The 27,098-nt window shown below is 38.0% G+C and overlaps 1 protein-coding gene across 3 annotated transcripts in view; it reads left to right on the top strand.

The window, feature by feature from the left end:
* bnc2.S (basonuclin 2 S homeolog) overlaps window positions 1–27,098 on the top strand; it is a 355,235-nt gene that overhangs the window by 42,665 nt on the left and 285,472 nt on the right. For all 3 annotated transcript variants that reach the window (XM_018243745.2, XM_018243744.2, XM_018243747.2), the window contains exon 2: window positions 25,439–25,581. The gene's annotated coding sequence lies outside the window, so the exon portion shown is untranslated. The remainder of the gene's footprint in view (window positions 1–25,438; window positions 25,582–27,098) is intronic.

The following is a 27,098-nucleotide window of genomic DNA, read 5'->3' as shown; positions in this document are numbered from 1 at the left end:
CGCACTCTATTGCTAGGTGACAATTCGCTCTGGCGAATGGACATTATAATTCACTAAAATGCAATTTTAATGAACATTACCTCTTTCACCTAGGGTTGCCATCCGGCCAGTAAAACACCTGCCAAGGCAGGGGGCCGCTATTACCAATTTACCGGCAAATTTGTAATACCCTTAAAAAGACCCCTCGGCCTGCCCCCGATCCCCTGTAAACATAGCTTTTGTGACTTTGTCCCCATCTGGAAATCTCTGTGATGTGGCCACGCCCCTTTTACATCACAGGTCCGCCCTTTCTGATGTCACACCCCACCCCTTTTTGTTCCCACCCCCCACCAAAACATTTAGGAAAATTTGGCAACCCTGCCACCAGACTTGCTTTCGCCAGCTCAGACCATGTGAAGTGCGTTGCAGTGCATAGATCTTCCTCAATCTTCTGTCACTTCATACATCATATTCTGAGTGGAAAAAGCATCAAAGTTCAATACTGGCGTCTTTTTTAGCCTACAAAGTCCTTAAAAATTTTTGTTGGGGTAACCGGTCTCCCCCATACATTTTCTAACATAGGAAACATTAATTATACAGGGGGCTCATGTGTAGGGCATTATAACAACTCATATGTCTTTATTCAGGTTCCCTGGACATGTGTAATTAACAGTAGAAATGTAATGTATTTGCTGCAACATATAACATAAAGACGTTCATTCAACTTTAAATTTCCCACTGTATGCAAATTAACATGAGCACAAGACCTCTAGTGAATTTGTGCTAGGTAGAAATGAACGGCAGTGCTTTTTTGCTTTGAATGGCTCGCATTGCCGAAGTAACTCTAGCGAAAAGTCGCCAGTGTTCGGCGCCCATAATGAAACTCCGCATTTTAGTAAATTAGCATTGTCTGAGCTAATTTTCGCACCAAGTTATAATATTTATATAATCCAACTTGACAATGAACTGAATTTTAATTTGATTCAGTTAAGGGGGTTCTCATATGTGAGGGCAGTGAGGTTGTGGAATTTCCTACCAGGTTTATCTGGAGATGTCTAATTCTATTTTTTTTATGAGTGGCTTGATTGACTTGGATCTACAGTTAGTTGAATCTAGGTATCGGTATTTATACAGTAATATATATACAGGATTTTAGTTTATATGTACAGTATATTCATATTTATATATACTGTATTTATGGACTGGGGTTCCTTTTGATGAGGTTTAACTTGAAGGACTGTGTTTTTTAAGCCAAATTAACTACTGTATGTAACACAATAGAACTGATTTGCTTTGACTCACATTTTATTTCTCTTACAAAAATGCCCTGCTGACAGCAAATGCAAAGTGTGGCTTCAAGTCACAGTGCCAAATGTATCAAAATGTGAGTTTAGAGTTTCACCCAATGATCAGAAGAGTGATCAGTGGGTGAAAGTTTAAACCTACCTATCAAGAGTCCAATTTGCTAAACTCCGAATGCAAAAATAATGAAAAATTTGTGATTTTTTTGTTATATAAAATCGGACTTTTAAAAAATCACGAATTTTTCGGAATTTATTAAACCCGAGGATGGAAAAGTCAGAATCAGAAAATCCGACATCTCAGACTTGTCAAGGTTGCATATAAGTCAATGGAGAAGTCCCAAAAATGTTGTGATGTGCTCTGGGTTGTGTGTAATACCCCAAAGTTTTCTGAGTTTTCAGGGCAAAAAGCATAAGAAATTGGAGTTTTCAGCTGAAAAATCCCAAAAAAATTGTGAAAATCGGATGAAAAATCAGAAAAAATCATGGGAGAATGGGAGAGGTCCCAATGATTTTGTGATGTGTGCTGGGTTTCTGGCAATACCCCGAAGTTTTCAGGCAAAATTCTGAATTTTAGGGTGAAAAATCAAATCAAATTTTCAGGGAAATCGTATTAATAAATAAACCCAAAAAGACCCGTGCAGATTTGGTCTGAGTTTATTTCAGAAAATATTAAGATAAATTTGGACTTTGATAAATAACCCCCTTAGAGTCATTTGAAACTACACATAAACTCACTTTCTCTGAAGCCACGAATGCCATGGAATTTCCGAATATAAAAAGCAAAAATGAAAAACAGCACTGAACAATCCAAAAAGTTAAAAAGCACCAATGAATGGCCCAGTCACATTTAGGTTCTTTCATATTTAGTTTTTTAAGTGTTTCTCAAAAAGAAACCTTTGCATTATAATGAGACAATAGAGTATAGCATCTAGAGGGCTACTGTGAAATAACCTGTGTGGAACACATTACAGAGAACTGCTTTTTGTGGATAAATATTCAGTGCATTACTGGTGTGTGTTCAGGACTTGATGGTTTAATTCAACAAACTTGGCATAACTTGCCTACAGTTGGCACTTTTCAACATGTCCCTATGCTTTTAGCATTGACTGAACTATAAACAATGACCTATAAGTATCAGCATGTGTGGAATTATGTGATCCATGTCTGCGCCTGCTTAACATGAAACTCCATGTCAGTATCTTCTCTGCTAATAAACGTTTATAAGGAGGAACAATTTATTCAGAAATCTAAATGCCACAGTCAGTGTTTAACTTAAATCTCTACATACCTTTTTTGTCTAAGCAAAAAAAAAAAACATAATCCTTTCTATTTCTAATTTTGTTGCCATTTTAGAGCTTTAAAGTTGCACCTGCAAAAGAAGACAAGCCTGAGTGAGCAGCACATTAGTTGCACATTAACTTAAGATTTATAACTGCTCTGTCCCTGTTTTGAGACAGTATCACTAATAGAATAGAACTAATAGATAGAAGAAGGAAAGTGCCTCTCTTTGCTCCATCCTTTTATTTGTGGCACAAAGTCTCTTACTGTGGAACATTTGTCAGGTTGGTACTTAGTTTGGTAGTTACTTATTTGCCTGCGCTATAGCTTCTCTGCTACAAATATATACTTTTTAGACATATTTATAAAGTGGTGTAAAAAAAGGGAGGGGGCAGACATTCCCTGTGCTGTTTCTTACACTGCGGATTTCTGTGTAAAAAGCCAACTATTTAAAAAAAGCTGAAAAGTGGCTGTGAAGCTCCTGCAATTAAAAAAGCTGCACAAGTATAGTGAATTTTCTGTACTGGGAAGGCACATATACATGGGGAGGATGGTGGCATAGGTCACACTAACTTCTTTTTAATCTAATAAGTAATAACTGAGGTTAGCCAGGTTGGGCTCACATTTTTTGGCCACAAGATAGTGGGAGTTGTAGTTCTGCTTTACATCTCACTATACTGCTATTTATATCTAGAGATCACACCTGCCATGAATCTTACATGTGGAGACAGCACATTCTGCAGTCAGTTGCTCCAATAGGTGTCTGGGGCCACGATGTCTGTCTTGGCAGGCAAGCTAAAACGAGAATCCTTGGCAAAAAATGAAAGGGAAAAGGTGATTGTTCAATTATAGGGTGTAACTACTTTCTTTTTGTTATAAAAGAGCAATCATTTAAACCAACTCAATTTTTTTTAAAAAAAGGGAAAACCTTCCTCAGACCAACTCTAGTATTCCCTGCTTAACTGTAATTTCTTCTTTTCATAGCAATGCCCAGGTTTCAAGAATTACAGGACAAGCTTAGACAGATGAACAGGGCATTCCTCTGCTGATTCATAAGGCCATTTTTCTACACTCATATTTATAATGTGACAGAGCACAAGCATCTGTCACCAGCTGGGTGTTTATTTACTAGCGTGCAGCTTCTCGTAGCTTCTGATCATCCACTGAGCATTTGTACACACTCCTTGGTCTCATGGCAGCAGTTTTTCTTACAGTTAACTCAGTAATGGGAGAAAAATCACCCAGCTATACACAAGAGGTGTAAATATAAATAAAAAACATGTGCACTAACCTAACAATGAGCTTTCTTATGGGTGTAATTTCCACCAAAAGCTATTTGTATGTTGTGACAAAGTACTTGATATTTTTTGTCTATTGGGAGCAGAAATATATGACTTCCTGGTGCGTAAGAAAAGCTATAGGGAATTGAATGGTGGGAAAAGGATAATGGTGCACACAGTGTTTTGCCTTCCATAGGACTTCTAGCTTGCGAGTGGGCAACAGAATTCCCTTGTATTGACAATAATGCAAATAGCGCCATGGATCAAGCAGTTATGATTTGGAAATTCAGCAGTGAGCCTTATACAGTAGTCTATATATATTCTATATAGTCTTATTTATAGTCTATATAGTAATTGGCTGTCCTGTAAATGCACTGGCAAGAGCAGCATGGTTACCATTTTCATCAATGTAAAAGTATTTTCCAAAAGGAAAACAGGGTGGTATTTATGTTTTTACTACTAGTGTTCCACATGTGGATCTTGCTACATGTAAGCCTATCAGTCTTTTCCCATCTCATGTATGTGATTTAGCTTGCAAACAGTCCATCTGTATTACTCGTGGGTTTACTCTTAGCAAGAAAACAAGGATAAGTAGGTACCACCTGATGCCGCCCTCTTTTTCTATGCAGTCATTTGAATTGCATCTACCTGTCACTGGGTACAAAGGCAGATTTTGGCCTAAAAATCCATGTTAGAATGGTGCATGCAATGGCAGGTAGATGCAATTTCAATTGCAGACCAGTGAAGACAAACAAACTTGAGAAGATGAGGCAAACCATAGAAGCCGACCTCAGTGGAAAGTGTGAGGCTCTCTGGCTTCTGTGTGTCTGTAGAAGAGAAAACTGTGTTTGGAGAAAGGTCTTGTCTGAGAAGGTGCTGTCTTTGGTTGTGGTTTGGTTGGAAAAAGGAGGTGATATCTGAAAAGTTGAAGTGTGAGTAACAGATGCTATACATACTTCATGGTATATTGCAGTGTCTACGACAAGGCTATGGCATAGTCATAAAGGGGGTTATTTTAATAAAGTCCAAATGGTAAAAAACTCCAAAAATTCTATAAACTCTAAAAAATCAGAATTTTCTGTGATTTAATACAGCCCGATGCTGCAAAAAGTCTGAATCCGAAAATCCGGCATCTCAGACCTGTCGAGGTTGTATATAGTGTAAGTCAGTGGGAGAGGTCCCTATCCTATTTGGAAGTTTCTGTAGTCTGCACTGGAATTAGCCTGCAAATCCGACTACTTCGGACTTTTTGGGCAAAAATACTAAAAATTCTGGCTTTTCTGGAAAAAGCTCCAAAAAAAACTTACAATTCAGCTAAAACTTTGAAATAATTGTACAATTTTTCCCTGAACCAATTAATCTGTGCTTTTTAAATAATAAAGGTTTAATCATGTATTCTAATTTGGTCAGACTTTTTTTTTTAAAAAAAAAAAAAATCAGAAAAATTCTGATTTTTATAAATAACCACAAAGACTATAAGGTCAAATTGGGAAGACTGTTTTTTTATATTTTGGTGCTGCCTTTTGAAGGAAAGGACCCTAGGCTTTGTTTTGTGGGATAAAACATAAGCTGTCTCCTTTTGGAAACAACTTGGTCAGCGGAGTAACTACAAGTCTCTAGGTCCAGCCAGAAAAAAAAATGTTTGGAGGGTCCCTACATAAATATATCATAAATATCAATGCACTTGGAAAATCAGATGGCAAGAAACATTTAGCTGTTAATAACAATAGTGTATAGACAGCTTATAAAACAGATTTAGTTAGGAAAATTTCACAAGAACATTCTTACTTTTACACAGCAATGACTTTTGTAGACTTTTGTAAGTTTATTTCTGCACCAATTTTTTTTTTAAAATACATGTTTTAAATATAGTTAAAAAAATTCTTAACTAATATGACCTTTTATTTACAACCCATTTATGTTTCTGTTTATATGCCTGTACATGTTGCCATGTGTATTGCCAGTAAAACAGAGATGACAAAAACAAACATTAGCAGCTGCTGTGCCAATTTTTCCAGTGTATAAGGGCTGTTACAGACAAGCGTTTAAAGCTGCGCTCCCCTGCGTTCCGTTTTTATGCGTTCAGCCGCAGGAGAGCACAGGAGTAAACGCATTCAGTTTTTTTCAATGGGGCTGTACTCACACATGTAGGCGCCGAACGCAGGTTGAGACGCAACATACTGCATTTTTCCTGCGTTCGCGCCTACATGCGCCTGTGTGAGTACAGCCCCAATGAAAAAAATGCATCTACTGCTGCGCTCCCCTGCGGCTGAACGCATAAAAACGGAATGTAGGGGAGCACAGCTTCAAACGCTCGTCTGTAAGAGCCCTGAGAAACATATGATATTAGACTTTACAAGGATTCCAACATTTTTTTTTGTGTTAGTTGTAGTTTAGACTCTTTGGTGCATCATTTTATTGTTGCGATGACAATCGTAACGACAGGCAATTAAGCACATTGCTATCTATAATTAGATATAATTACATTTGAAAATGAATGATTATTTTTTTTTGAATAATGCGTGTCCTCGCTGTAATTTCAATTGCTTGCATGCTTTGACAAATATCTTTGTTTCTGGTTTGTAGTATATATATGCATCTCATTTCATTGGTTTGGTGCAGCAACCTTACAGGGAGGTTGAAAGTTGAAAGGATACTAACATGTGTACATGTTCCTTTATAAATACTTCTGTTTCATTATTAACGTCTAATTAGTCCTGGACAGGTTTCTGTTACCATTTTTTTCTCTAAAATCGCATATTGCTGTGAAGTGGTCTCCTTTGCCTTTTATAAGCTTTGCAAAGATGTAAAGAAGGCTACAGATAGGGTACCTGACCACTGTGTCGGTAGACAGCTAAAATCTCAGCCATAAAGCATGAATGAACTGCTGCTCTGTGAGACAGAATGGAAGGGGATTTAACCATTGATAATAATCCCTTGTATAAGCAGAAGAGTAAATATTTTTTTTAGAATTGTATAACTTAATTTATAACCTTTCTGATCTATGTTACAAAAAGGGCACACAAACATCAGTATAAGTCCAGTACAAAGTGATTTCTGAAAGGGAAATACAAACATGGGTGTCTATCTGCTGATAACCAGGACCAATGACTATTGTTGCCACCATTTGTCCACAGCTTGTGCCTATTACAGCAACTTTGATAATAGAAAACAACAGATAAAAGGTTTATCATCACAGCCTCCACCTATCACAAATGCTAGATCACATACTGTATATATTTTCCAAACCCAACGTTTCCAGATACATACATGGGAATTATGTAACCTACTTAATACAGCTTGCAATTTATATTAAAACCCGACACATGGCGTGCAGTACATTCAATTCAGTGGGTCACTGGTTCTGTAAAATACATCAACAAAACATTGCTGGAGAATCTATATGTATTTTTGTGTTTAGTATGCTGTGTAATCCGCCATCCCAATACGCCACCTATTAACAATGAAGTTTATCTCTCTACTAATATTTGTGCTGCCCCCTTAATAGGTCTTACACTAAACCCGAAAGTAAAGAAATGTTTGCATCTGCTGCTTTCAAGTATATACCCAGAAAGGTCAGGATGTTTTAGATTTACTGTTTATATATAAACAAACATTGGCTCAAGATCAAGCAAATAAATCATCTTTTAAAACAAAATAGTGTCGGAATTACAGAGCAGGGCGGATTATAAATCAGGCAGCACACTTCGTGTAATCCCTTTTTCCTCTCTTTCTCTCTCTCTTTTTTTTTTTCTTCTTTCACTCCAGAAGTTCATATTTCAGTATGTTCCCAAGAGCTCTCAGAACTGTGCCAGATGGAAATTCACGGAGGTTTGTAGAAGTCCCTCAGAGGCCACACGTAGGAGGGGGACATACAGGGAACAATCAGGCCCAGTTATCACCTCACTAAGCCTGCCAGGCTGCACAGGTTCACAGGGTGACTCATGCCTGGCCCTTGACTCCAAATCCCTGCCTTCTTTCCATCTTTATTTTCTCTCTTTCTTGCTCTCAGACCCTCACCCTCCCTCCCATTCCGTGCCCCCTCCTTCTCCACCATCCCAATTCTCTGGAGTCACCAATGAGGCCATCCAGTCATACGTTGTCCATCAGGCGTGTTTACTTTCTTCCGTGACAGCGGACACATCTGGAGCACATATTCAGGTTATTTCAGTGACACTAGACACATTCCACAAGATCATTCCTGCAGTTGTTATGGTGATACTCTTCCCTCCAGTGATTTTCAAGTTGCATGACAAAAAATTACTTGGCGCTAAGATGAGAAAGAGGTACAAATGGGGAGGAGGGATGGGCAGATGATAACTGCTTAACAGAGAGACAGTCTAATATGACTTTCAACAAGGGACACAGTCTAAGTATGCAGCAACTCCCATCCTGGGTGACTTGTCTCATATAGAAAGCCTACTGTTTTGCTGTTATGGAGGTGATTTTCTACACCACAAGTCAAATGTAAGAACTTATACAATCAATAAATGTATGGCGCTTCATCTGACATACACAGACATTTAAAGACCTGTATTATCACCAAACCAAGCTCAACTTTCTTTAATATCATATGACTGCATGCTATGCCCTCAATGCCCTTACAAGGAATGGGGTTTGAGCAGAGTATGCTGCAGTTGAAAAATTCTCCACAATGCCACAATATCCATACCATTCACAATGGTATTGGCATTCATCAAAAGTGTTTCATGTTTTGCCAATTAAAAGTAATGAACGAATGCAATCTGTGGATACAATAGTAATACAAATTATACATACATTATTGATGCTATCAACGAGTGAGCTCACAAACTTACACATACTTGCTTAAATATATGTACATATATATATGTTCATGTGTATGGACCCTCAGGCAAGCACTTTTTCGCTGCAGACAGAGATCTACCCTATCCATATAGATCCAACCCTACTGCTAAGCTCAATGCAAGCAGTACCAAACAGCCTTATAATAGCAGTAATTTATGCCAGTGTTCTGTTCCAGGTGTATGACATCGGCTTCAATTTGGGGCAAAAATGTGCATCCAGCAACCATGTAATTTTATAGCGATGCTGCTGAAATGTGGCACAAGTAACTCAGGATTAATTTATGCATATTTCCTGATTGCATTAGACAGAGGATGTATATTAGCTACAGAGACATGGAAAATAATATCAGTACTGCTCAATGGTCATACACCTCCCCCTTGCATATTTAAGAATTCAACTTTTAGTGTTGCTTTTATGTGGCATAGGGCTGTGTACAGTTGCTTAAATACACCAGTCACATGGATGTTGGCCCTTTCTTCCTAACCAGTTCATTTATGGTTGATCTGTTCTTGTGCCTACCCCTGTTGGTCATACAATTGTTGTTGAACTTCACACACCCTACCCAGGCCAGGACTGGGAATCAACATAGGTCCTGGCATTTCAGGTACATAGAGGCCCAAACAGCTCACACTGAGGCCCAAAAAGCCCCCCACCAGCCCACTAAATGATGATTGTCTATGGCACCTTATAGCAGCCCCTCTGGCATTTGCCAGAACCCACATATTGCCAGTCCGGCCCTGACCCTACCTACTAGGCAGAACAAGAATGCCTGGTGCACCTACGGTGGAGACTCGGCAACCTCCCAACAGTAGTCCAATAGAAAATTCCAATGGAACACAGGTCTGCGAAACACTTCAAGTGCTTATTGCAGAGTGCAGTGCACTTGCAGTGTTTCAGCAGACCTGTGTGCCATTGGAATTTTCTATTGTACCCCTGTTGGTGACTAGTGATGGGCGAAATTTGTGAAATTGCGAAAAATTACCGAAACTCGAATTTTGATGATCCGCATACATTTTGAAGCCTGCATCAATTCGCATGAACTTTGAAGCTCACATCAATTTTGACGCCCGCATCAAAGTCAATGGGTGTCCGAACAGTGTTGACGAACGGAAGTTTTGAGGCGAGTGACTATTCCGACGCGCATCCAGATTTTTTTTTGACGCCCGCGAGTTTTCGCAGTAGTTTCACGAAATTCGGCGCAAATTCATGCCTGGCAAATTTATTTGCCCATCACTATTGGTGACATCCTATGCATGGCAAGATCCCCATAATGCAAACTTCCCATTCTTAGTGTAATAAAGTTCATTTGACTTGTTAGTACATTGAGAATTGTAAATGCCTCTTGCAATGTTTTAAAGACCTGCATGAAGATGGTATTGTTTTTATGCTTTTCAGTAGGATTGTCTATGACATTCTGTATTGCATAAAAAAGGGCATTAACTCAAGGGATGAAAACATAATTATGCCTCTTTATAGGTCCCTGGTGAGGCCTCACCTGGAGTAGGCAGTGCAGTTTTGGACTCCAGTCCTTAAGAGGGATATAAATGAGCTGGAGAGAGTGTAGAGATGTGCAACTAAACTGGTTAGAGGGATGGAAGACTTAAATTATGAGGGTAGACTGTCAAGGTTGGGTTTGTTTTCTCTGGAAAAAAGGCGCTTGCGAGGGGACATGATTACACTTTACAAGTACATTAGAGGACATTATAGACAAATAGCAGGGGACCTTTTTACCCATAAAGTTGAACCACCATTTCATGATGTGCTGCCTCAGAGATCAGAGAAATACTACAGCTCTAACTGTAACATGAACACGTGTGGAAGCAAAAGACAGAATTGGCTCATGTGACTTAACAAGTATAGTTTGTTTGGTTTGTTTGTGTCCACCGGGAATCCTAGTATCCCAGAGGGCGGCCCTTATTTTTTATAATGGCACATTGATAGCCCAATGGCACATACTACTAAAAAGTATATTATTATGAAATTGGTTGATTTACATGAAGCAGGGTTTTACATACAGTATGATCTGTTTTATGCACTATATTTTTATAGAGACCTCCCTCCTTGTTCAGGGGGTATAGTTTTCCTTTAATGTATTTTTGATTCCTCAGTTGTTAGTTATATGGAGCTGCTGTACTTGGAAAACAGTACAGTAACCCAGTACCATGCCACGTAAGTATTAGGCTGCGGAGCTAAACTTGCCCTTTAACAATGGGCTCATACATATTGGCTGCCAACATTTTAAAAGTACACTGTAATTGTTTGCCATGCCATTCTATGCGGATTTCTGGTCCCCCTTCCCCTCTTAATTACAAATACCATGTGTATGGATATGTCTGAGTTGGGTCTCTAAGGCAGCACTAAAATACCTACCCTTAGGAGGCCAGCTATGGACATTAAAACAGTGTAGGTTCAATTCACGCAGAGCCATTTGTTGTTGGCTTTGTGTATTCCTGACAGTAGCATGCTAACTCCAGAGCAATTCATTCCCTCATCCAGTCACCTCTTTCCCACTAACAAGTAGATACGAAGCACATTTTCACTCCAGCTTTTGAAATTATTTGCTCAGTAGAAGCAGATTTCCCCAGATATCAATTTATTGTGAATTCTGTCCATTTCAGTTAAAATGTGAAGCAGGACACTATATTTTGTTTTGTTTTTTTTATTTACCCCTGACCAACCAATACCTGTAACAATATTGAATTTCTATACAGTGATTGGCCTTAGTGGCCACCTATGCTGGCAGGAAGCTACATGCACTTTTGACTTTTTCAGAGTAGACATATAATCACAGCTCCCCTTAGTTCTGCCTTTTGTGCTGTCATGACTCAGTACCCTGCCAGTTATTTTGCACGGAGACGTATTGATTAAATAGCCAACCAAGCTAAAGACATCTGGTCAATAGCATACTGGTGTTCCAGCTCAGACTTTTCTTGTCAAAATAAACCATGTTCTTTTTTACCTGAAATCTAATATGATAGAGAAATGTCAAAAAGTGCTTTTTTTTGTAAAATTGTATTACAAGCAATTGGGTTACATATTAGTCATTAGAAGCCAATAGAGTACTTGCCGTGGGTCACTCTACTAGGTAATATAATAATACCAGCAACGTTCTTATTCTGCTCATGCAATACACTGGAAACACTTACTCATAATTCCATGCCCTTGAGATATATTGATGTAAAAAACATATATAATTTAGATGTGATCACTAACCTTAGATTCTGGAGTTTTTTTCCCAGATAGGTGGAAACCAGTGAGAGTTGTTTCCAATAACATCAGCGTGTACGGTCGGCTGTTTTGTGCAGTGTGTGTTTTGTGTCTCACCAGCCAGAAAAAACGTCACTAAGATTGTAATGATTGTATATTAGTTACACATTACAATAAGTATCAAAGAAAGACGCTATAATTAAAAGATCTATGTCTGTGTTATGTTTCTCTGACAACCTAGAATTAATTGCATGCTCTAAAAATTGTGATATAATTGGTATCACTGAGACCTAGTGGGATTGGACTGTGATTTTTAATTGTTACACTCTTTTTAGGAGGGACAGAGAGATTAAAAAGGGTGGAGGAGTGTGTTTGTATGTAAAGCCTGAATTAAAGCCATGCACTGAAGAAATAACCATTGATGGCACTGTTGATGGTGAAGAATTGCTCTGGGTAGAGATTTTGACTGGGCAAAAGGTTAAAAGAAAATTGGCTATGCTATAAACCACCTCATATAAGTGACAAGTATGAAGCCCAACTACATTTACAGATAGAAGCAGCTTCACAACTAGGTCAAGTTATTACTATGGGTGACTTCAATTATCCAGATATTGACTGAGGTAATGCGGTGGCCAAGACAGAAAAAGCTGGTAGCTTTGTAAATATGCTGAATGACAACTTTTTATTCCAGCTCGTTCAAGAACCTACTAGGAATAACTCTCTTTTGGACCTTGTAATAACTAATAATACTGAACTCATCTCTAACATTTGTGTGGGTGAGCATTTAGGGAATAGTGATCATAACACGGTCTCCTTTGAGATTCTGTTGCAGAAACAATTCTAAAAGGGAGTAACTAAAACACTAAATTTTAGACGTGCAAACTTTGACATTATGAGGGCATCTGTGCAACAAAGCTCAAAATGTTTTTCACATATTTAAACACAGAAGAAAAATGGGAAGTCTTTAAAATGCTGCTTAAAGGGCATGTAAAGGCAAAAAAAATAGAATCACATTTTTACTTTCTTTGATGAAAAATAAACCTATCTCCAATATACTTTAATTAAAAAATGTGTACTGTTTTTATAAGAAACCTGACAGTATACAGTGAAATTCTCCCTTCATTTAATGCTGTGGATAGGAATTGTCAGACTGTCCCTAACTGCTCAGCAGGGACACAATTACATTTATGAACAGCAGGGGGAGCCCCCGCCTTACTTACCAGCCATGCAGAACTCAAGCAGCTTTGTTTGCTTCCCTGTAGAGCAGTAGGCAACTGTGTAGAGATTTGTATTGGATTTTATTTTTACCTGTACATCCCCTTTACTGTTTCCAGATTTAAACAGATAAACTGGGATTCTATTTGGAGGATTATTTTGCTGTAGCCACCGGTTCTGCAGAGTTGGAGAAAGTTTGTATTAAACAATACAAAAGCTATAAAATCCACATTAGATTACATGACGACACAGGCACCCAGTGCAGTCTGCCTATTCTGATTATTAATCAGTCTTGCTGTATCTGCTTCTGGTAGATATTATTTGACTTGTGCTTTTTTAATAATTTATGACAATCCATAAGAAGCCCAGATCTGAGCATATGCACAGTCTTGGTCTTGCAAAGACATTTAACAAAGTTACAAGATGGTGATGTGGCCAATTTGAAAGCATAAATCATTTGTTTGATTAGGCTTTTGGTACAGTGAGTTCATGTTTATGTTTAGTATACAAAATACAGCATTTCTAGCCTTATTCTATTTCAGACTTTACTTCCCTTTAATAAATATACATGTCAGTATATTCCTCTTGTAAGCAAGGGACATTGTTGCAAAGTAAAACCTTTTTGGTTCAATAAAAGTGTTGGTGCTAAGTTGGGTAAGAAAAGATGTGTTTTTAAAGGGAATGGCAACCAAAAATAATGTTTTGTCTAATACAAGAAAACATTATTCTAAGCAACTTTGCAATATATATTTATTACAAATTTTGAACTGACTGTTGAAACAATGTAAGAAAAGCCAACCAGTTAACAGACCTGTCTTTGCTGGGGAACCAAGACTTCTGCAATATTGTTTAAAAAGTAACAGTCAGGAGTTAATCAAATATTGCATTCAATAGCAATTGTTTTTACAAATAACTTTAAAAGCACTTAAAAGTTTTAACAAATGTATATTGAAAAGTTGCTTAGAATATGTTTTCTTTAAATAGGCAAATTTTTAATTTGGGATTGCCTTGCCCTAAAGTTAGCTGGGACAGCTGAATCATTTATAAGGTACAAGGAGGCCAATAAATCGTGCAAGCTAAAATCGATATGGAAAAGGAAATTGCAGCAAGCAGTAAAAAGAATCCAAATTTTTTTTTTAAATATGTAAATAGTAAATATTAAACAAATGAAGTAGGGGGGACCCTTAATATCAGAGAATATCAGAGGGAGGTCAGCTGGTTGATGAGAACAAAAAAAAAAAGCTGAGATTCTGAACTCATATTTTTCCTCTGTCTACACAAATGAGGAACCAGTTAATGAAGGAGTCCTTCTTAGAGGAACAGTTCAGTGTAAAAATAAAAACTGGATAAATAGATAGGCTGTGCATTGGACCACATGGGACATAACTGTTCAGTGAGTTTGCAATTGATCCTCAGCATTCAGCTCAGATTCAAAAGCAACGGTTATGGCCCATGTGCCCCCCCTCATGTCACTGATTTATTTTGCAGTCTATCCATTTACCCAGTTTTAATTTTATACTGAACAATTCCTTTAATAGTCCCAATTCTAGTAATACAACTAATGATGCATGGTTCACACATGAGGAAATTCAAAAGAGACTAGAACATGTTACGATAAACAAAGGTCCGGGGCCGGATGGTATTCACCCCAGGGTACTTAGCAAGCTTAGCTCTGTGATTGCCAAACCTCTTTGTGCCAGCATGGTTTGTGTAATAGATCTGCCAGACTAACTTAATTTCTTTTTATGAGAAGGTGAGCAGGGAACTCGATTCTGGGATGGCAGTTGATGTGATTTACTAAGACTTTGATAAAGCATTCAATACAGGGCCACACAGAAGGTTACTGGTTAAATTAAGGACTGTTGGCCTGGAACATAGTATTTGTACCTGGATAGAGAACTGGCTAAAAGATAGACTACTAAGAGTGGTGGTAAATGGAACATTTTCTAATTGGACCAGTATTGTTAGTGGAGTACCGCAGGGCTCTGTACTAGGTCCTTTGCTTTTCAACTTGTTTATTAATGACCTGGAGGTGGACATTGAAAGTGCTGTTTCTATTTTTGCAGATGATACTAAATTGTGCAGAACTATAGGTTCCATGCAGGATGCTGCCACTTTGCAGAATGATTTGTCTAAGTTGGGAAACTGGGCAGCAAACTGTAAAATGAGGTTCAATGTTGATAAATGCAAGGCTATGCACTATGGAAAAAATAATATAAATGCAAGTTACCAGTATACACTAAATGGCAGTGTGTTGGGAGTTTCCTTAAATGAGAAGGATCTAGGGGTTTTTGTAGATAACAAGTTGTCTAATTCGGGGCAGTGTCATTCTGTGGCCACTAAAGCAAACAAAGTTCTGTCTTGCATAAAAAGGGCATTAATGAAAACATAATTATGCCTCTTTATAGGTCCCTGGTAAGGCCTCATCTGGAGTATGCAGTGCAGTTTTGGACTCCAGTCCTTAAGAGGGATATAAATGAGCTGGAGAGAGTGCAGAGACGTGCAACTAAACTGGTTAGAGGGATGGAAGACTTAAATTATGATGGTAGTCTGTCAAGGTCGGGGTTGTTTTCTCTGGTAAAAAGGTGCTTGCGAGGGGACATGATTACACTTTACAAGTACATTGGAGGACATTATTGACAAATAGCAGGGGACCTTTTTACCCATAAAGAGGATCACCGTACCAGAGGCCACCCCTTCAGATTAGAAGAAAAGAACTTTCATTTGAAGCAATGTAGGTGGTTCTTCACAATGAGGACAGTGAGGTTGTTGAATGTGCTGCCGGGTGATGTTGTGATGGCTGATTCTGTTAATGCTTTTAAGAGTGGCTTGGATGATTTCATATCTGCCCTTCTATCAATCCATCTACTTGCAGCCTTGTTTGGGGAAAAAAATGGTGGTAATTTACAAAGACTCCAGACAGAAGTGCAAGAGCACTAGGGGTGTGTGGTTGTTATTGCTGTTTCAGGGAGTACTTCTATCATGGTCTGGAAGAACTCCACACATCACAATAGATGAAAAATCTGGTACAGGGTATGTGGTTTCAGAGTGCAGCATCAAAGGGCCCAGGCCAGCTCTGTTCACACCACATTCCATATCTGAATGATATGCAAGTTAGGGGACAAGAAGGCAGTGAGGGGAGGAAACCATATGTGTCTTCCATACTGCTCCTCATGAATACAGCACTGCCAAGCACAGATGGCACTGCATTCTTGGGGGCAGCTGCAGGTGTCTGTGCTCCAAAATGGAGCAATTCAACTGCTGTGAAACTCATGATGCCAACTGCAAAAAATGGTGGATTGCACTGTGCCTTTCACGTCCACCCCTATTGTTTTCTGCCCACTGCTGATGTACTATATATATACAATGTCTGCATAAGACACATTACACTTAACTCTATGGGACTGCAATAATATTTCTTGTTTGATATACATAATCCCAAATATTGCAAATCTAATAATCACTGATGTGGAATCAATCATTACAGGAAACAAAAAGTTATTCAAAAGTTCATGTTCCCGATGAACCATACTTTCCTCTATATACTATATAGCCAAGCAAAGTGAGTCCTTGCCCACTAGATAAAGTGAGTCTTTGCCCAGTAGAACTTGCAGTCTTAGAGAGCTTGATGGAAGGTCACAGTAAATGGTTAACACATGACAGGGCTGACTTTGGCAACTATGTCTGCACAAGTTTTGGAAGCTTTTTTATTGTTTTGCATTGTGTCACACTTATTAGAAAATATGAACAATATATTGTCTGATAATCGAATGATGCAATGTGAATTATTTTATGTTGAGTGTCCTTATCTAAAAAGATTTGGGTATGCCACAATTAGCTGTGTGTCCTATTACAATGGCCTGCTTCCGTTAAATCACTGTAGGATTCGCAAAGTCCCGCTACTTGCATATTAAATGGGGGCCCTTATGCATTGTACTGTTTTGTAAAACTTGTTGACGTCTGCCTATTCGATCACACTTTTATTTTCACATATTTATATCTTGATTTTCAAATATTCTAGCTGGGTGAAGCTGAAAGAAAAGAACAATTCTGGAAAGAAAAAGAAGAACATATGCCCTTGTTTGCATAGGCTGATTTAATGTTCAGGACTTTATCTGTCTCTCCAAGGTGTTTGTGAGGCAAGAACTGCCGTAATCTACACATGTCTTTTCTATGTTATTTATTATGACAGCCAGCAGACAGAGCCATCGTAACACCAACAAAGTTTACAAAATGGCAGACGTATGTTCACTGAGTTATCTTCTTGTTTATTTTTTATCGCGTGTGCATTGTTTTTGGCAAACTCAACTGAATCTTTCTAGCTATTTTTTATTTTTTTTTATTTCCACCTCCCTTGGTGGAAAAATTAAGATACAGAGTATGTGCTTCAGGTAACACAGAGAAACGGTGAAAAAGGCAACTTGACTGGTTCTAAAGCAGTCGGTTCTGGTTTCTCTTTAGTTTGGGTAGACTCTGGGTTTACAAAAGGAATGGTTTATTTGCAGTAGGAACTGCCTGGTCCACTTTACATTTGTGACCAGTGACTAGCTCTTAAAATATGCATTAGCTGTGCACTGGTGGTGAGGCTGTTCCAGCTGCAGAGGATTATGGCTCTGAGTGGGTCGAAGAAGTTTGGAATGCAGTCTCTTCCAGCAGAGGATTTGTGTCCCTTTCGTCTCTTACAATTAACCCTTCAAATGTTTTGGCAACCAATGTTACTTTTCTTAGCAGTGCATACAGGCTTTTTTATGCAGATTTTAAGCTACCACAGACTGATAAAAAATGTATACATAATTTCCAAATATTCTCCAAAAGTTAAATTTTGTGGACAAAAAAAAAACAAGGCAACTTGTGCTCTAAATTGCTCTTTATAAACAACACCTTTTCTTATTACACTTGTAAAACGTGTTGCACTTATCACAGGGCTAAGACCAAATAATGCTAGGGCTAAGGAGTAAAGCTGGCCATATTTATTCCTTGTTAAACAGACATTTGGATATTGATTGTTCGTTTAATGCAACAATCTAAAACTAAGCATTCAGTTTAAATTGTAGGATTAAAGTAGTAAAAATAACAAATCAGGTGATTTTCTGGCCATTAACTGACAGACAACAATCGTATGAAAGTTATATCCTGGACATAGTAGTGACAATCAGCCATGTATATTATCATATAAGCAATGCATGCAAAGATATTATTGTTAGCTAACAGAAATTGACAAAACGACTGATTGCTGTAGTGCGAAAATTGTCGGCCGATGATTTGCCCCAACACAGTCTGAAGATCGTACTGAATTATATCTGCACCTTTATCACCAGAAAAAGGCCGGAAAGATTCTGGCTCTGTACCACAGAAGTTGGACAGCCCTGCCTTAAATCATTGGGGCAAATTCACTAACCAGCGAAAATTCACCAGCGCTGGCTTTGCGCACACCACAACACTTCGCCTGGTGTAAATTCGCCCGGACAACGCTAATTCACGGAGATCCGAAGTTGCGCACAGGGAATCATACGCTCAGCAGTTCATAGTTACGCTAGTGTTGGCTAATTAGCATACGGCGTGCAGTTAAAGTACAATGGCCGTATAGGCTGCAGCAAATACATTACACTACACAAGTCCAGGGAACCTTAATAAAATGATATAAAGTTGTTATAATGCCCTACATATGTGCCCACTGTATAGATTAGGTGCCATATGTTAACAAATGTAGGGGGAAGGAGGGTACCACCAAAAAAAATTACGATCTTTTTTAGTCTATCATCCTTTAAATAGGAAAAAAAAACTTTTTTTTTTTTGAGGAACTCCTATCTACTGTATTGCACTTCGCCTGGTCTGAGGTGGTGAAGGCAAGTCTGGCAATAGAGGTAAAGGTGGCCATAGACGCACAGATAATATCGTACGAAACAAATTTTCGTCCGATATTCGTTGCGTGTATGGTGAAAAAAGAGCCGACCGATATCGGCAGAAGACTTGGATATCGGTCGGCTCGTTGATCCAGCAGGACGGAAAATTTTGTTTGGGTACCTTTAAGGGACCAAAACATCGGCCATTGTTAGTGCTGAATCGTCAGATACAGGTAGAATTCTATTGTTTCTTCCCGTATATCCACCTGTATATCTGACGATTCAGCTCTACACGTCTTAATTGAAACGAACGATCTTTCTTGGAAAGATCTTTTCCAAGAACGATCGAAATTGTTACGTCTAGTGACACCTTAACAGTCAGTAAAATCAAAAACTTAGTGAATTTGCGTAGTAACGCTCTTTCGCCAGACTGAAAATTTGCCTGCCGTTAGAGTCTATCTCCTTGGCGAAATTATGCCAGCGAATTTATGCCAGCTATCTTAAATTGGCGAAGTGCCGAAATTACGTCACGCTGCGAATTTTCGACAGCGTTAACCACTTCGCCCTGTAGTAAATTTCCCCCATTGCCTTTTTGTAATTATTCTGAAGCAAAAGAACTGTCTTTAATGGGTGCTATCGTGCGAATTGCATGAAACCTTATACATAGCAGTTGAAGTGAGGAAGAAGTTTGTAAAGCAGTTATTGCAGGGCATAATCTGACATCAAAATGGCAACATCAGGGCATAGAAGCAGTGTACTTTAGATCAGTGTTGGCTAAACTGTCTTCAAGTTCAGCTTCAACAAGGCCTGGAGGGCAGTATGTTGGACATGCCTAATTTACATAACAATATAGCTCTCAGTACAGTTTGCTCTGCTCTGTACCCTGGTAGTGATGACCCTGAGAAGCAACAGGGAAAACTCCCACATATTGATTTGAATATAGAGTATGTTTCCTGGAGAGTGATGTGACAACTCCTATGCAGTTTGAGCCTGTGGCCATTAATGTTGATGCCATTATGCTGACTCCCCAGCTAACAAAGCTACTTCCCAGGATTTTGAATACAGGCCAGGGACATTTAAAATCCCTGCTAGACAGCTTTTTAAGTGATGTGTCATTTGGAACTTATTTGTGAATTGTGGTTAGACTGTTAGTTATGCAGGAGTTGAAAATAGCAAAGAGCACTGGTTTTGCATCTCTTGAAATGTACATGAACTAAACTGCCAGCTCTTCAGACACCCCTGTTAAGGATGGAACAAATGTAGATTTTGTTTATACATTTTGTAGGTGCTTGTCATTTCCTGACAGTGCCTTCTGGGATTATTCACTCTCTCTGCTTATTAATACCTGCCACAGGAGAGAGTACAGCAACATCATGAGACTGTTAATGGTGCACCATTTAGGGACACTTTATGAATATTTTAAAGAGAAAAAAAAGATCATGACCTCGTCTGAATCTAACTCAAGACCCCAGGGCCCCAAGCTATCTGCTTATTAAGCCATAGCAATGCATGATGTGCTAAGTCTGTCTTTTTTGCTTTGTGGAAAGTGGAGTAGAAAAAAATTAAAAACTAGCTATATAAAACTTATAACAAATAGTAGCGTAAAAACCAGTTATAAAGTACCAGTGTTTCTGTTTAATATGTACAGTAGAGTACGTAGTTAAATACATATACTGTACTGTGGAGCATACAGTACATATTTAGCAAAGCAAAAGGGAAATAAAAGAGAGGAATCAAATGATTTATGAACTGTGTCTCAAACAGGGGTGTGAAAGGAAGCCAGGCACTACACAGTTTGTAGTCTACAGAGAAATCCTGCTGTGTCTGTGGCCAGAGTTTTTCATGCGCAATGTGAGAATACACATTTCTATTGCACTGTACATTCTAGGTGGGTGGACAAAACAGTTGCACATGGACTTTCTGTGGCTGCTGCAAATGTTTTACATCATCCCTAGTGTTATATAGGCTTACTGCTCCAAGCAACAGGTTTAGCTGACCTCATTTCTTTAGTATGTTTCATAAGGGCCTAGTCTTCTCTTCAGCCATATTACTGTATTAATACCCACCCCTTGTGCTATTGGATCAGTGTATCTTGTGATTTTTTTGCATTCAATCCTTTTTGTTTTTACTTTTTACTTTTTTGCATTGTATGTGTCCAGATGGGTTGGTAAAAAGAATAAATATGTACAGTATATCATCACAGTCTAATAAGACATTTCTGGTGCCTTTTTTGTAAACTGCTTTGTTGAGCCAACTAACTTTAATCTGAGTAGGCTGTTGAGAGTTTCTTAATTTTCTTCTCATGGGGCTAGATTAGGGGGCACATTTACATAGCTCGAGTGAAGGAATAGAATGAAAAATACTTCGAATTTCGAAGGTTTTTTTGGCTATTTCGACCATCGAATCGACTACTTCGACCTTCGACTTCGAATCGAACGTTTCGAACTAAAAATCATTTGACTATTCGACCATTCGATAGTCGAAGTACTGTCTCTTTAAAAAAAACTTCGAACACCTACATCGCCACCTAAAACCTACCGAGCACCAATGTAAGCCTATGGGGAAGGTCCCCATAAGCTTCCCTAGCAATTTGTTATCGAAGGAAAATCGTTCGATCGACAGATTAAAATCCTTCGATTCGAAGGATTTAATCGGTCGATCAAACGATTTTTTCAATGATCATTCGACCGAACGAATTGCGGTAAATCCTTCGACTTCTATATTCGAAGTCGAAGGATTTAACTTTGATGGTCGAATATTGAGGGTTAAGTAATTTAACCCTCGATATTCGACCCATAGTAAATGTGCCCCTAAGTCTATATATGAGTTTTGTGACCTTTAATTTAGTTTATAAAATAATTGTGCACTGCTTTTACTTACCATATTCTATTTATGGGAGACACTTTTTTTGTATTAAAGGAGATCATGAAGACCCACCCAACAGCACAGGGTCCTAATTTTAGGCCCAAGTACATTGCATTATAGCCTATAGTGTCCATTACACCTATTTACAATCTGCAGTAGTAGCATAACTAGGTTTGCACAGGCCCAGGTGTAGCTCAAGCTAAAACAATATTTACTAATATGTGTATGCCAATATAGTAATATTCTTTAATAGGTCACATTATGATATCTATTATCTGTTGGTTAGGTATTCTTTGTGAAGGTATAGTTTTCCTTTAATCAGCAATTGACATTCCAGATTGATAATTACCCAACAGTACTAATGTCTGTCCAAGGGCAGAACATTTGCCATTAAGCTGATTAGAAGTTGTTTTGACCATCTCAATTCAGTTTTTTTCCTTTACGTCCTTTCCAAAGTCCTTTGTCATCAAGCATTTTAGTGGCGGGAAATCTTTCCTCATAGTGTAGTCATGAACAAGTAAACTAGAAGCATCTGTAAAAATGTAATGGCAAGGATCAGCTTTCTTAAATCTGCAGCCCTAAGGTAATGAGGTGCAAACGACTGCTTTGCCCAACCCCTTCCCCATTTATGTGATATTAAATATAGTATTAGACTATTACAGCTCTCGATAAAGTAACCTGTATATTCTGTATTAAATCACACTCAAATAATATATGCCTCCAGATGCTAAAATGTATTTCCTAAAAATATATTTCATGGGAAGTATAGCAGGACTCCCAGCACCCAGGGTTAGCACTTGGCATAAGTCAGCCATAAGTACAGGAATGCCCAGTGCCTTGTGGTACCCAGAGCTCTTTACCTTTTCAAAGGTAGGTAGGTGGCATCAAAAAGTAGTCTTTCTGCTAACTAGAGTGCTGCTTCTAAACTCATATAATAATATTTTTATTATCTGGGGCACTGGGGCTTGTGCGAATTATGAGAAATCTCTATAATCTGATGCATTAAGGGGGTTATTTACTAAACTCCGAAAGCAAAAATCATGAAAAATTCTTGATTTTTTTTTTTTAATAAAATCTGACTTTTAAAAAAATCACAAATTTTTCTGAATTTATTAAACCCAGAGGAAGGAAAAATCAGAATCTGAAAATCCTACATCTTAGACCTGTCGAGGTTGCATACAAGTCAATGGGAGAAGTCCTAATGATTTTTTGATGTGTTGTAGGTTTGTGGCAATACCCCAAAATTTGGAGTTTTCGAGTGAAAAATCCGGAAAAAAACTTTTTCTGATTTTTTTGGGAAAGTGTATTATTAAATAAGCCCAAAAACCCGTGTGTATTTGGTCTGAGTTTTTTCCAGAAAATATTGAGCTAAATACGGACTTTGATAAATAACCCCCTAAGTGTATTGGCGACATATAAATAAAGGATAATAATAACAATTTCTTACTTGTCTGAATATGTTCAGTTTATTGGCACACTTGTTGCCGCATTGTAACTAGTGATGGGCGAATTTATTCGCCAGGCGTGAATTTGCGGCGAATTTGCGCGATTCACCGCCAGAGAATAAATTTGCGAAACGCCCGCGAAAATTCGCGAAAAAAATTAGCCGGCGTCAAAATTTTTTATTTTCTCGAAAAAACGGACGCCGGCGTCAAAAACGGCGCCAGTGTCAAAACGGGCGCCGGCGTCAAAAAAAACGGCGCAGTTTCGCAAATTTTTCGCCGTTTCGCGAATTTCGCGCGAAATTTGCTAATTTTCCGGCAAAGCGAAACGGCGCAAATTCGCCCATCACTAATTGTAACCTTAATTCCATCTGATGTTTTATTGCTTCCAAAGATCACGTGTGTCACAACAGGGTTACAACATTGTAAGGCCTGCTGAGTTAGTCATGCAAATAGACTGCTTAAAACTTCAAATCAATTCTAATTTCCCTTATGGTTTCTTTAAATCTGCAGTCCTATGCAGTCCTATGCTAGCATAACTACCATGTTAGCATGGATCTTTGAAAATACAAACTGAACAAGGCAGCTAATAAATAATATAACAGACCTTTATTAAAGTAATAAAACAATACATTTTAACAGAATTGGTAAATGCTCACTCTATCTTGGACGTAAGTAGCAGATTTGAAAATGAACCTACATGGAAAGTGTTCTGTGGGTAATGACTTTATATAACTTATTTATTTTCCTGAAAATAGAAATACTACAATAATAGAAGTAAAGTAACTAAACAACACTGCGTAGCTTATTCTCTTGAATGTACAGGCGAATATTGAATTGATGAGATTAGCCCTTCCTGTCAAATTCTCACAGTCCCTAGAGATGTTAAAGGGATTCTGTCATGATTTTTATTACCGGTATGTTGTTTTTATTTCTAAATTACACTGCAAATAATTAACTCTACAATATAAAATTTCATTCCTGAACCAGCAAGTGTATTATATTTTAGTTGTAATATTGGTATCTCAGGTCATTTCGCCTGGTCATGTGCTTTCAGAAAGAGCCAGCACTTTAGGACTCCTACTCAATGTAACTGAATGTGTCACAGTGGGACCTGGATTTTACTATTGAGTGCTGTTCTTAGATCTACCAGGGAGCAGTTACCTTGTGTTAAGGGTCTATCTGGTTACCTTCTCATTGTTCTGTTGTTAGTCTGCTGGGAGGGGGTGATGTCACTCGGAGCACAAGTCACATGACTGGGGGAAACTGACAATATGTCTAGCCCCATGTCAGATTTCAAAATTAAATATAAAAAAATCTGTTTGGTCTTTTGAGAAACTGATTTCAGTGCATAAGTCTGCTGGAGATGATGCGTTTTGAAAAAAAAAAGAAATTCCTGTTACTGTATCCCTTTAATTTTAAATTGGTCAGACATAGTGAGAAAGAGTTAGGAATCCTATGAAGCTTAGGCAAGAATAAAAAACTGAGCAGGAAAAAGGGTAGTAGTCCTGTGATAATCTGAGACAGTAACCAGTAATCAAATGGTGCTCAAAAAAGGCAAACAGAGAACCTACAAAGCCATAAATCAGGCTATAAGGTCAAGAATGTCAGAGACAAGTCAGGTCAAGGTGGATAAAAGCCAGCAATGGTAAAGGCTCAGTCTATGAACCTTTAGTTGTGTGAAAGCTGCAGGAGGGAACTTCAAATAACCCTTATCTATTTCTCCACGTATAATTAATATGTATAACAAATGCAGACACATCAGATATTTTCAAACATGCCTACACAATTTGCTAAAAGATTTCCAAGAACTGTATACAGTGAAGATATGTATATATATAAATATATATACCCACACCATTGGAAAATTCCTGCGATATCCAGCCATTTGAGCAGAACCACTATCTAGGATGAATGCTAAGTCTGCTCTCTGGTGGCCCTATTTGGCATCTGTGAGCACTTAATAGGCTTCAATAAAGCTTGTTTTAATTATCCAAATATGTGGATCATCCTTAAATTCACTCCAGACCAAGTTTTGTCTGCTAAGCTATACCAAAAATTCAGTAATCAGTCGGTTGCACTGGAGGCCTCCCAGAAGCCATAAAAAGTTGAATGTGTATGTCTGTTTTAGCTATTACATTTCGATGATGTCTAAAAGGTATCTATAATAATAATCTGTTGTATTTTTTTTCTTGTAGCCACCCAGGACCCAAACTGTGCACCTTTATCTGACATGATTCAGGGTTTATCCAGACTGGACAGGAAAGCAAACTTCCTATCACATTCTAATGCTACAACTTACATCTACTATTCTTGTGCAGAAGCAGCGTTGAAATATAAGGTAATACAACATAAGTGACCATGTAAATTAATCTAAATGATAGGGCAGTTAGCTTTTGCTGAAAATAATAAAGACTATTTTGTTTGCATTCATTTTCTTAACAGTCAAATCTCAAAAGAGGAATCTATTTGAGTGCTGTGGGTCATGCCCATTTTTCCTCTTGAGAAAGTTTTAAACTCAAATGAACATCGTCATACACTTAGGGGCAGATTTATCAAAGGTCGAGGTGAATTTTCGAATTCAAAATATTCAAATTATGAGCAATTTTTTTTGTGTACTTCGACTAGGGAATAGTTTAAATTCGATTCAACTTTGAAAAAAAATCAAAAATTCGAATATCGAAATTTACTGTCTCTTTAAAAATTTGACTTGAACCATTCACCATCTAAAACCTGCTATATTGCTGTTTTAGCCTATGGGGGACCTCCTAGAAACCTATTTGGAGTCAATTGGTGGACTTTGAAAAATCTAGTTGTTTTGGGGGAGAAACTTCGAATGAAATTCGATCGAATGCGCGATTACTTCAATTCGTACGATTCAAATTCAGCCAAATACCTATTCAATCGAAAACGGACCTATTCGGCTAAAAAAAACTTATTTTCGGGTAGTGTTTTTGAATTCGAATTTCAAATTTTTTAAATCCGAAATTCGACCCTTGGTAAATATGCCAATATCAGCTCGCCAAAGTTCAGTAAAAGCTTGCCTCATTTTTAACGTAAACAAGCAGGACATAGCGAGGCAAAAAAAAAAAAGAGAGAGGAAGGGAGGGAGGGTGAGAGAATGACAGAGAACGGAAAGCCGTAACATGAGGGATTTTCGGATTTCTGCCTGCTCAGTTTTATTTACTAGGTTCTACGCAGTTTTAAAATATTCAACATGTTTTCAAAAGTGCCACTGAAGTGTAATGACAGATATTCGACTCACGTCGTTAGATGCATATCCTGAGAGTGTCCCAGTGTTTTTACATATGTGCAGCTTGCATTTTTACAGTTTAATTAACTCATGTGATCCTTCATGGTATGTGACATTCTTTTTTCCGACTGAGATTCCGCAGACTGCCTAATGTTTTATTATAGTCAGGGATAGGCCCAAGGCACTTTTCTTAATGGATTGCTTTTTAAAAGGATTTTCATACAACGTTATTTTCATAACTGCTACAAGAGGAGAAGTGCGGCTGGGATATTGCTTAGCATAAGTGTTGAGTCCTAAAGAATATACGGATAACTTGTGAAAGATGCTATTGTGTTGTTTGGTAAATGTGATCTCTTGTATTTACTTAGACATACAGGGGGTTATTTATCAAAATCTTAATTTATCCAATTATTTTCTGAAATTTGTTCTGATGAAATCCGCACGGGTTATTTCCCATTATTTATCAATACATTTTCCCAAAACAATTGTGGAAATCACACAAAAATTCGAATAATAAGAATCAATCAAATTTTCCAACTCCAAAACTTTGCACGAAACCCAGCAGAGATCAGGATATCTTTGGGACTTCTCCCATTGACTTATAT

Source organism: Xenopus laevis, chromosome 1S (genome assembly GCF_017654675.1).
Source record: "Xenopus laevis strain J_2021 chromosome 1S, Xenopus_laevis_v10.1, whole genome shotgun sequence".
NCBI classification, from domain to species: domain Eukaryota; kingdom Metazoa; phylum Chordata; class Amphibia; order Anura; family Pipidae; genus Xenopus; species Xenopus laevis.
The sequence above is the reverse complement of the archived record's forward strand: the minus strand, read 5'-3'. Positions and strand labels throughout refer to the sequence as shown.